This window comes from Salvia miltiorrhiza, chromosome 3 (assembly GCF_028751815.1).
Source record: "Salvia miltiorrhiza cultivar Shanhuang (shh) chromosome 3, IMPLAD_Smil_shh, whole genome shotgun sequence".
In the NCBI taxonomy this organism is placed as follows: Eukaryota; Viridiplantae; Streptophyta; class Magnoliopsida; order Lamiales; family Lamiaceae; genus Salvia; species Salvia miltiorrhiza.
The window spans coordinates 40,160,407-40,173,584 of NC_080389.1; positions in this window are offsets into that span (position 1 = coordinate 40,160,407).

The window sequence follows — 13,178 nt, forward strand, 5'->3', positions numbered from 1 at the left end:
TTGTAGACCTCCACGAGATTGCTCCTCCCCCTATAGTGAACACGTAACCACTCGTTGATAACGAGTCTTTCGCGTCGGATATCCAGTTAGCATCACAGTACCCTTCAAGTACCGGGGGGTATCTCGTGTAGTGTATTCCAAAATTTAGAGTATACTTTAAGTATCTCAAAACTCTCTCAAGTGCTTTCCAATGTTCTTTACTTGGATTGCTTGTATAGCGACTCAATTTGTTCACTGGGCATGCAAGATCAGGTCGAGTGCAATTTGTAATATACATAAGGCACCCAATGATTCTTGCATATTCTTCCTGTGCAACAGGTTCACCCGTGTTCTTCTTCATGTGAACGTTGAGTTCTAATGGGGTTTTTACAGGCGATTTGTCAAACGCATTAAACCTTTTGAGCACTTTCTCAATGTAATGAGATTGTGTCAAAGTTATTCCATCGGTGGTTCTGAGAATTTTCATTCCAAGGATCACGTCAGCTAACCCCATGTCTTTCATGTCAAAATTTCTTTTTAACATGTTCTTTGTATCAACAATGATACGATTGTTGCTTCCCATAATCAACATGTTGTCTACATAGAGACACACCATAACGTACCCATTACTAGTGCTCTTGATGTAGACACATTTGTCACATTCGTTGATTTTGAAGCCATTTGACAACATGACATTGTCAAATTTCAAGTGCCATTGCAGCGGCGCTTGTTTCAGTCCATAGAGAGACTTTACTAGTTTGCATACCTTTTTCTCTTGTCCAGGTACTACAAACCCTTCAGGTTGTTCCATATAGACTTCTTCTTCTAGATCACCGTTTAAGAACGCTGTTTTAACATCCATTTGATGAATCTCAAGATTGTGCAGAGCAGCAATCGCGAGAAGCACTCGAATAGATGTAATCCTCGTCACTGGTGAATAGGTATCGAAAAAATCGTACCCCTCTCGCTGCTTAAATCCTTTAACGACTAAGCGCGCCTTATATTTGTCTATTGATCCATCAGCTTTATATTTCCTTTTTAGGATCCATTTACATCCTAAGGGTTTACAACCTTCAGGTAAAACAACCAACACCCAAGTGTGGTTTTGCATGATTGAATCAATTTCACTCTGGACTGCTTCCCTCCAGAGTAGTCCGTCTGGTCTAGAGAATGCCACTTTGATAGATGAAGGTTCTTCATCTAGCATGAAGGCGATATATTCTGGACCAAAGTCCTTGGCTATCCTGCCTCGTTTACTACGTCTTGGTTCTGACACTTCAAGGTCAGGGCCTGGTCGCTTTCGCGATTCGGGCACTGTCTCAACAGGTTCAGAACTAGTAGCTTCTTCTCTAGTATCGTTGCTTGTACTAGCTTCTTCTTTTCCCTTGTCTTTACAAGGAAAGATATTCTCAAAGTAAACAGCGTTATTTGATTCCATCGTCATTCCTACAGTCATTGTTGGAATGTCTGACTTGTGAACCAAAAAACGATGTGCATTGCTGTTTAGTGCATACCCAATAAAGATACAATCAATTGTTTTAGGACCGATTGTGACTTGTTTGGGTGGAGGCACTTGCACCTTGGCTAGACACCCCCACACTTTAAGGTATTTGTATGAGGGCTTTCTGCCTTTCCACAACTCATAGGGAGTGACGTCCCTTCCCTTGAGTGGTATTTTATTGAGGATATAGTTGGCTGATAGAACAGCCTCCCCCCACATGTTCTGGGGTAATCCAGAACTAATCAACATGGCATTCATCATCTCCTTAAGAGTTCGATTCTTGCGTTCAGCAACATCATTAGATTGAGGTGAATATGAAGCAGTTGTTTGATGTATTATACCACTAGCGTTGCATAATTCCTCAAACGGAGCAACTTATTCTCCTCCTCTATCACTTCGAACCATCTTAATTCGACTACCAAGTTGATTCTCGGCTTCTGTTTTGAAGTTCTTGAAAGCTTCAATAGCCTCATCTTTACTTCTTAGAAGATAAAGATAGCAATACCTTGTGCAATCATCGATAAAAGTGATAAAGTACTTCTTACCACCTCGAGTTTGCACAAACTTTAGATCACACACGTCGGTGTGGATTAGTTCTAAAGGTTTAGTGCTCCTTTCCACAGAGTGAAATGGAGACTTCGTCATTTTTGCTTCAACACAAATTTGACATTTGTTTTGAGTGTTAAACTCGTTTATTTTTAGTAAATCCATATTTACTAATCTTTTTATTGCATTTAGATTCACATGTCTACAATGCTATAAATCACAACACTCAAATAGATAAGAAATAAACTCATTCTTATTATTATTGAGTTAGATAAGCTCATTGGCTATGCTCTACCAAGTGCTATCTAAACAATGATTATAACAACTTGGACTCAAACTCTAGTCTAAGCCGCCAAGTTGTCTTGATCAACTTCTACTCAATGATAATGATATCACGTCTCGCCTTCTTCTTTTTGAGCTTGTAGCAATCCTTTGCCAAGTGACCCGGTTTGCCACAGTTGTAGCAATCCTTCATTTTTGCCTTGCCTTTGTCCTTGGCATTTGGGCGAGCACGCTTGTTGTTGGAGGGACCGCCTTTCTCCAACAAGTTGCCTTTGATTTGAGGTGATTTTTCGACCTTGGTCATACATTCCCTCACATCAAATTCTAGGCGCAGCTTGACCATGAGATCTTCAAGAGTTATCTCCTCTTTGTTTTGCATAAGGTAGCTCTTGAAGTCAATCCAGCTTGGCGGTAGCATCTCAATGACTGCCGCAGTGATGAAAGCTTCGGGCATTTTCATCCCTTCGGATTCCAACTCATGCAAGATAAGTTGGAATTCTTGCACTTGGTCCATGATCGATCTACCATCGATCATCTTAAAGTCTAAGAACTTAGCTATTACATCATCACTACGATATTTGTTCTCTAGTGCCTCCCAAAGTGGTTTGGAGGTCTTTACATTGGCGTATACATTGTATAAACTATCCTCTAAACATTCTAAAATATAGTGTTTACAAAGATAGTCACCATAACGCCAATCGTCATACGCGGCATGTACCCAGAAATTGGTCTCGTTCTCTGCCGGCGCAGGAGGCTCGTCTTCCCACAGGAAATCGACCAAGCCTAAAGTCGTGATGTAGAACATCATCTTGTGCTGCCACATTTTGAAGTGTGACCCACCAAACTTAGGTAGCTTTTCGACTATTGCATTTGCCCTCGGGGGCTGCATTGGCACTGATCTCGCCATGTTGCCATAGCTTACCACGTTGGTCCCGAAGGCCCCAACCGTTCGTCCAAAAGTGGACCCCATGGAACCACTCGAAGTGGAACCAATCGTTGATCCAAACGAGGTTTGGCCAACCGTTCCTTCCACGGAACTAACTCCTCCAAAAGTCGTTTGGTTAGCACCAAACAAGAAAGGTATCGGTGTTGGACCACCAAAAGGGCCACCACTAAAAGTGGAGGCAACAACGGCAGAGGTGGCGGGTGCCACGGTTGATGCGGCCGCGGCGGAGGCGGCGGCAGCAGTGGCGGCTGAAGCAGCGGCAGCAGCGTTGGCAGTGGCAACGGCGTTGGCAGCCTCGGTAGAGTTTGCAGGACCGGTCGACATCTCCAGCAAAGGTATTAGGTTTCGAAAATATTAAGTTCAGTTTACAAGTTCGAAGAACTTCCACGTTGCAAGCTTATCTCGTCTTGCGATTGTTGGAATATAAGCTCGCGGGCGTAGTACAATGAAACCAGAAATGTAGGAGATGAGATTACAAAGGGAAAACTGAATTGAAATTACAATAAAAACGAAACCAGGAAAACAGCCGAGTCGAGGAGGATCCTCTTTCCGCAAGACGAGATACGCCCCGGTAGTGCTCTCGGTTTGGCGTGTCGTCCCCAAAGATAAAACAGCTTCGTCTCGTAGGTAGCAGCACCGCAGACCAACGAGCTCCGGCGAACTTAAACGAGGCGAGAACAGAGCTCCTGGACTATATGAGTGCAGAGAGTATGTGGATGCTAGAATGCAGATTTCAATGTGTTTGGATGCATGGAGTGGCTGTCCTATTTATAGGCACAGTCCACTTATGGAGGATCCCGTCTAATAATGACGGCAGTTACCAAGTAACCCCCACCCGTCCAATAATGACGGCAGTAATGACGGCAGTTACGTTGCAGTTACGTTGTAACGTCCTCCCGTCCAATAATGACGGCAGTAATAGCGGCAGTTACGTTGTAACTCCCTCACGTCCAATAATGACGCGAGTTATGGAGGTGTGGAAGCTTCTAGTTGGGAGACCAACGGGTCCTCCCGTCGGGTCGAGCCCCTTGTGTACGTGTGGGCCCAAACGATTGGGCCTCGTTCTTTGGACCGAGAAATCGTTGGTCCTTTGGGAGCTAAGGGTAGGCCCAAAGACCAGCCCAAGAACCAATTGCCAAGATCCAAGTCCACGGCCAAGGTCGGGGACCGAGGCCGGGCAGGTGGCGGCGGCGCGCGCGTATGGGCTTTGCAACCCATCATTTGTGCACACAGTTTTATTACATGCACTGATGTAATAACTTATATAATGTCTTAATTATCATCCACAAAACAATGTGGGATAAGCATTAATTCTTCTTTAATGCTTATCTTTTCCCACAACTCCATGTTTCAAGTACCCAACTTTAAATAATTATTTCTCACTCACCGGAAATCGGTTTTGAGTAAATAAATATACTACGATCATCTACTCGGAACGTAGATCGATCCTGTCCCATTTAATTCTACTAAATTAAATGTTTTCGGTACTCGAAAAAATTATTAAACATTGGTTACTCACAACCAATTTCCAACACATTCCAAAACTTCAAACCTGGTACAGGCTTGATGGAATGTTCATATGACTTCATGAATGTTGATTTGTGATACCAGTGGAACATCACACTCATGGGATCCAGAGATGAAGAGTACATGGCAGCCAGAGCATGACAGCTAGGAATACATGTTAGTTCCCAAATCCTACAAGTGAACTTTTTTGATCCAGAGAAACAGTGTGCTTGTCCATACCTTCCCCTATCTCGTACCCATCCTCACCATTCCATATTACATTGCAACACATAGATTCAGTTTTTGCAATTTCAAATAACATCATGCAGTTTGGAGACCAATCACATTTCCAAGAGGCAACACTCTCCTTTCTATCCCTAATTCTAGACATGGCTAAGACTCTGATGTCTTCAAACATACTTATGATTGGCTTATGCCTAGCCTGTATTATGTTAGAATTAAAGGACTCAGAAATGTTATTGTCCACCATATAAGTCTTGCACCTGGTTGATTGATATGCACGGCACAAATTCTGAGGAGGGTAGTGCATGAGGTCCTGAGCTGCACTCTTTTTGATGGAGCTTATCTTGGCCAAGCTGAGTTTGAACTCCTCATAAAAGGAGCTCCATGCTGCCATCCAAAATCATTTTTTCAGCTCCCCCCCTCCATTTTTTACTCCAGTTGGAGTATGTGTGCCGTGCACACCACCTGTGTTCTGCCTCTGGAATTTGGTTCTTCACAGCTTCCATCAACCCCTAGCAAAACAAGCCAAAAAACCATTGATTAGTTAATTCAGATGTGAATGCAAAATGTATATGAACAAGAAAGGCAGTACCTTTTGCATATCACTCATCATAGTAACAGTTGATCCATCTCCAAGCTGGAGCTCTTGTTTCAGCCAACTCACAAACCAGCTCCAATTGTGTTTGTTTTCTTTATTCACTATTGCCCAAGCAATAGGAATCACACCGTCATTGCCATATTTTCCAACCGCAGTTAGAAGGCAACCAAATGTTACACCTTTAAGGTGACAACCATCCAAAGAAATTAGGGGCCTCCAACCCCCCTTCCAGTTCTGCCTTCAAGCATCAAACATAACAAACAGTCTCTTAAAAACCCTCCTACCATTAGCCAATTTATCCTTGCTCAACTGAAGCTCCATCTTTGAACCAGGATTGGTCTCCTTCACTTTCTCAATATAACCCATCAACATGTTGAATTCTTGCTTGTAACTGCCTTCAAACTTGGTGATTATTGCTCTCTTACACTTCCCCATACTCATATGTAGTTTCAGGTGCTCTTTAACATGTCCCTGCATATCCTTCGCAGTGAATCTAGGATTCCTGTAGACTGCATCCTTGAAATAATTTGCCAAATAAGATTGAGAAGTACTAGGCACTTCTCTTTGCCTTGCACAAGTGTGCTCTGCCACTAGAGTTTTTATGATCAAATCCTCTTTATCCCCATACGTGGATGCAAGTAATACAAAGGGACAGTCTTTTCACTGATGCATACAACTCTAACTCGCTTAGGTTCATTCTTCATGAACTTAAGCTTGTATCCAAATGTCACTGAATATCTTGCCAAAGCTTCCCTACAATCCTTTGCCTCGGCAAAGGTCATGCCTAGTGCAAAGTTCCCTTGCTCTCCATGTTCTCCAGATCCTATCATGCACTCGTCATTCACTATATCTTCATCACTCTCTGACTCATTGTCACTGTATGTACTAGAATCAGAGTCAGAACCAACCCCCAAAGGATCAGCAAAAGTGTGATCATGTTCCTCCCCTTCGTTTTCACTGCCAATTTCATTAACACATACCCCATCATCCTCTACTTGTATCCCATGATCACCCACATCCTGCCCAACTACCTCATTTTCACCTAAATCAGCAGCCTCACCCTCATTTTCTATCTCCAAATCATGGATATCCTCTAATTGATCACCTCATTCTTTTTCCTCTTCAAATAATGGTAAAAGTGTGACAGGGGGAAGGGGATCTCTTTCATGGTTAGCAAATAGTTGAATCTCCTCTGCTCCAAGACACTCAAAATAATCAAACACTTTCTTACACTGCGCATCACTCTTAAGCAACACTAAACCCTTTTCAATGGTGTAATCGTCATCTAGAGCATACACACTCCTAGGTCTACTATCATAACACTTAGCAAATTCTTCAAATATACGGTCAAGAGTCATCTTTTCAAAGTATTCTTCAATTTCAACAGCATTCCACCCATCATAAACCAATGGTGCAGTATCTGAATCCCTTTTCCAAAAACCCCAATAATTTAAAACGAACTTGAGACGGTGCATGCTGCAATAGAAACAAGTAGAAAACAATAAAACCAGTTCACATCCAAGGATTGCAAGAGCGAAATCAAAAATACCTAGAAAATTCAAAAAAAACATCTAAAGTTGCATGCTCTGAAAATTATCACGTTTACACCAAAAAGAAGAACTTAGAAACAATACCTTGATCGTGATTTGGTTGCCTGACACAACAGCTTCGTCTTTCTCTCGCTCGTCTTCTCCGAAATCCACTGAATCAACGATGGGAGAAGATGAAATGTTGAAGAGGGTGAAGCGACGCTTCATATGGCCATCGGTTGTTAGGAAGCCCACCAATGTACTAAGTGTGGGGCCCTAAAAAAAATTAAATTACACAGACGGCGTCAAACTAGGCGTTAGGGCAAGGGGTGAAATTATTCGATTTTAATTAGTTCAGGGGTTTAGTTGATACCACTTCGACTATAGAGGGCCAGACGTGAAAAGGGCCACCACGACAGGGGCTTATTTGATATTTTTCCCATATAAATATAAAAAATAAAGGGTTAAGTATCAATTTGGCCCCTAACGTAGATGCCCCTGTAGCTAGGGCTGTCGATCGGTTCGGGTTCGGTTACCCGTACCCGAATTTTCGGTTACCCGAACCCGAAATTGCCAAATTTCAATAACCGTTCCCGAACCGTTTTAGAAGTTCGGTTATCCAATACCCGCTTCGGTTAACCAATTGGGTTATTTGGGTATCCGAAATACCCATTTAAAAAATAAAATTCAAATAATTTTTGCTCTATCTACTCTAAAAGAAATTACAAATATATAATATATATTTACAAATATATATTATATATATATATTAAATAATTTACAAATATATAATATAGAAAAAGTTTCTCTCTCATAGACGAGAGCTCATAGTAGGCGCAGCCCACGGGCTTTGACCTTCACGTCCTCCGGTTCCCAGTAACCGGCCACCGGGCCGTCCCCACCGCCACCCGGCGTTCGACCCCTCCGCCTCCGACGTCTCCCTGACGCCACTGGAGAAGGTCAGCTCCCGCCGCCGCCGCAGAAGAAGCTCCGCCGCTGCTGTCGCTGAAGAAGAGATCTGATCCGCCGCCTTCCTCAGATTTCTTCCATCCAGCCTCGAAACCCGTAGTCTCGTTGCCGGCGTCGCGCCACCAACTGCTCCGCCGGCAGTTGCCCAGTAAAGCCGCCACCGTCTGGAACTGTTGCTGCTTCGCCTGAGGTTGACGGATCTGACCTCCAGCAGTCCGTCTCGCTCGGAGCCGCCGCCGCCGTCACCAGCTGGAAGTCCGGCAACCGCGACCTCTGCCCCTGAAACGCCACCTGCCGCCACAGCTGCTGCCTGAGGTTGACGGTCAGCAGCTCGATGGATTGAGCTCTTGGCAGCGCCGCTTTCCGGCCTCTCCGTGACGCCGTCTTCGCCGGCTTGCTCAACCCTCTTCAGATGGTTTTGACGGCGGAGGTCTCCGGCAACTCTCCACGAACGTCGGGCGCCTCTCCCCAGCAGTTTCCGATGGTTTCGACGGCAGAGGTCTCCGGCAATGTTTCTCCACGAACATCGGGCGCGTCTCCCCAGCAGCGTCCCCAGACTGTTCTTTCTCCCCAGAAGTTCCCTCACCCTGCTGCTCTGCGTGAGGCTGAAGACTCAAGCGCCGTTGCTGCGCCGATTGCTTCCCCTCCGACATCAGACAGAGGGGCCCTCAATCTCCCCTCGGTTTCTGCAAATTTTGAACATCATTTCAAACCCTCGAATGGGGTTTCTAAGCAAAACTTTCAAGTTAATCTCAGGAGCACGGTGGATGTCCCTGCTGCACCTGTTTCTTTGAATTCGACTGAACAACAGAACGTTTCATACGCTCGGATTACTGCCCCTCAAACGGTTCGACAGCCGGATTTACCAGCGCATAATTTTCGTGCCCTACGTCCGGTTAGGCATGGTGATCAAGGTACTCTTGTTATACCACGTGATATTCAGGATTCTCAATTGAAGAAGTTTAAGCATGCTCTTATAGGCAGACTTTTGTTAAATAAAGGCGATAAGCCGAGGCAATCTCGTGAGTTAAAGGCGGAACTTCAATCGCTTTGGAAAATTTCTTCTCCCTGGCACTTGATGCCGATGGGAAAGGGTTACTATACTCTTAGATTTCAGTCGCAAGAGGATAAAGCCACTGCCAAAGCTAATCTTTTATGGAATTTATCTGTTGGATCGCTTCGGTTACGTGATTGGGTACGTTTCTTTAATCCCTACAAGGAATCTTCTTCTCTCGCTCAGGTGTGGATTCGGATTTATCATTTGCCTGTGGAGTTTTGGCATCCTGAAATTATTTCGGGTATTGGAAGTTGGCTTGGACAGCCGTTGAAAATTGATGGAAATTCTATGACTGAAGATGTAGGACACTTTGTGCGTATGTTGGTTGAAATTGATTTGGCACATATTTTGCCGATGACGCTTAATATTGATGGAGGGGACCATGAGTTTTCGGTGGAGTTCAGTTATGAATATATACCTATTTTTTGTCATCGATGCAAGATTACGGGCCATTCGATGGAGAAATGTCGCAATGGTGACAAATCATAGGGAAAGACAACAGATGAGGTGGAAAAGAGGGACAACGGACCGGAATGGCACGCTATCGGGAAGGCGGTGGTACAAGCTTCGGTGTTGCATAACACTGAGGCTTTGGAAGCGGTAGATAATAATGACTCCTCGGATCATTTACAAGTTACATCTGTTAAAGCTGTTGAGGTGAAGTCTGCTCTGACGGAGCGTGCTCAAGTGGAGCAGACCACGGTAGAGCAGAAGTCTGGGAATTCCTTTGCCCCTTTGGTGACGGCGGAACAATCAAGCGAAATGGCTGACCATACAGTTTACGGGCCGAATACGGCTGTTTTGAAGCAGATTATTCAGCCAGCTAATAGTGACGAGGAGGTGGACGAGGATCTTGAGATGGAGACCCCGTCTGGGAAGAATGTTAAAGACTCTCCTACTCCAGATTTTGCAAGTCGTATTAATCGGTTAGAGGAGCAGGTTAGCCAGGGAATACAATTACTTGTTGATCAAGCACCGCCTAAACGACGGGGACGTCCTCCAAAGGGTATGGAACGCACGCGCGTCCCACAACCTTTGGAAGATAGCATAAAGAATCGACTCCGTCATGCGGAGGAAATGAGTTATAAGCCGAGGGAGTTTGTTATCGATAAAAGCAGAAGTGCTAGTATCTGTGTTATGAATAATATCTCCAAAGGACGTTGGCCGGATGAAATGGAGATGGACGACTTCTGCAACAACATGGATCATTCTTGAGATTGAGTTTCTGTACGCTGAAGTTTTAGGCTTTCTGCGTTTCCTTTTTTTGTTTTTTTCTTTCTTTTGACGAGGTCCTTCTCGAGCCTCGGGCCATTGTTTGCGTACTTGTGCTTTCACTGGTTTTTCCTTTATCTTTTTAATAAAACTTCAATTTAATAAATAATATATGTAAATTTACAAATATATAATATATATTTACAAATATATAATATATTTGTAAATATATTATAATATATATGTAAATTATTTGTAAATTTACAAATATAATATATAATATATTTACAAATATATTATATTTGTAAATTTACCAATATAATTTACAAATATATTATATAATATATATATATATATATATATTTATACAATATAATTTACAAATATAATTTATAATATATATGTAAATTTACAAATATAATTTACAAATATATTATATAATATATGTATATAATAATTTACAAATATATATATATATATATATATTAAATAATTTACAAATATATTTATATATTAATTTACAAATCTATAATATATTATATATGATATATTGATAATATATATATTAAATAATTAATAAAATAATTTTCGGTTATTCGGTTAACCCGATCGGTTTTTCGGGTTAACCGATAACCGAAATTTCCAGAAAAACAATAACCGAAACCGATCCATTACCCGAAATTTTCGGTTATTGGATACCCAAACCCGGGAATTTCGGTTCGGTTAATTGAATACCCAAAACCCGATAACCATTTAGACAGCCCTACCTGTAGCTATTAACACCCTATGGGAAAGAGTGTGTCAACTAAACCCCTGAAGTTAGGACTGTAAATGAACAGAGCTACTCGCAAGCTATTCGAGATTCGGCTCGAAAAAAGCTCGTTCGGAGCTTAATTCGATAATAAACTAGCCGAGCTCGAGCCTAATTTCGAGCTCGAAATTTTTATCGAGCCGAGCTCGAGCCTGACAGTGCTCGGCTCATTGAGCTCGCGAACATGTTCGAATTCGATTGTTCGCGAACATGTTCGCGAGCTTGTTCACGAGCCTTCAATCGAGCTAGTACACGAGCCTTAAACGAGTCGAACTCGAACTCGTGTAACATATTAATTAAGAAGATTTTCTTAAATTTATAACAAATTCGAGCTTGAACACTATATATACAAACATCTAACGAGCCGAGCTCGAGCTCAAGCTCGAATTCGATATTATCGAGCATCACCCGAGCCGAACTCGAACCGAGCCCGAGCTTAGTAAGTGGATGACGAGCCGAGCTCGATCATCAAGATAAAAGCTCGAATCGAGCTCGAGCCAAGCTCGAACATCCGACTATTAAACGAGCCGAGCTCGAGCCTGCTAGTATTCGGCTCGGCTCGGCTCGTTTACAGCCCTACCTGAAGTACCTAATTTCTACCAATTAACCCCTCCGATTTAACGGACGGTTAACACCGTTAACTATTTTAATTTTTTTTTATTTTATTGGTGGTGGGACCCACACCATCTTCTTCACCAAGCTCGCCGGAAACACGCCAGAAACCTAATCCACCCCTTCCCCGAAACTCCGGCGTCATAACGGCGACAAGCTCACATCTCTCTCTCACGCTCTGCTCTCTCTCGTTTATCGCATCTATCACCCTAACTCTACACACATATAAAATCCTACACACACACAACACACTAAACACACACCACCTCACACCTCTCACTCCTCCCTCTCAGATCACGATCTCTCTCCCTCGCCGGACGACAGCAGCGCCGCCAGTGGCGAGCACCGCCTCGCCGGCTGATTCTCTTCCCTCCCATGTACTCTCTTTCCCCTTCAATTCTTTCTCCTTCGTCTGCCTCTCTTTCCAGAACAGCTGCACGCCGCCTTCCTCGTGTGCTACCGCCGCCTCCTCCGTCGTGGCAGAACACGGCCGCCTGGTCGCCTTCTTTCCCGACCATCAGTCGCCGTCTGGACTCACGGTTGAGAGCCGAGCGCCGCCTCCGTCGTCAATCAGCCTAAGGTGAGCCCTAATCTTTGCAACGAAAGACAAGAGAGAGCAGAGCGTGAGAGAGAGATGGACGTGAGAGAGAGAGATGTGAGCTTGTCGCCGCTGCGACGTCGGAGTTTCAGGGAAGGGGTGGATTAGATTTTCGGCGTGTTTTCGACGAGCTTGGTGAAGAAGATGGTGTGGGTCCCACCACCAAAAAAATAAAAATAATAAAAAAATTAAAATAGTTAACGGTGTTAACCGTCCGTTAAGTCGGAGGGGTTAATTGACGGAAATTAGGTACTTTAGGGGCTTAGTTGACACACCCCTACCCATAGGGTGTTAATAGCTACAGGGGCCTCTACGTTAGGGGCCAAATTGATACTTAACCCAAAAATAAAAATAGGGTGCACATGCTAGTTAATAAGTTAAAAACAACACTAGCAATAACTACGTGTACAATAAAATAATTTTCTATACAAAAACAACATTTTCAAATTTCAATCTTATCTGCAGTTAAATTGGAATATTTCTTTAAAAAAAAAGGGGCAAATTGCATGATAATACCTCACTTTATACCAAATTCTGGTTTTTTGATAAACTTTTTAATTGTAGGAAGAAATTGAACGACCTTTCAATTTATTGCAATTGGCATCCCCGGTGGTTTTCTGGCCAAATTAAATTAGGGGTTTTGCTTGCGTGTCATTAGTATCTGATATGTCACCCTCTCCCTACCACGTCACCTGCCCCATCATCCTCCCACGTCACTCTTCTCTCTTCCCCCTCCCCTTCTCCCCGTCGGCTGTTCCCCTTTCTCCACTGCCGCCACTTCCTCCCCCC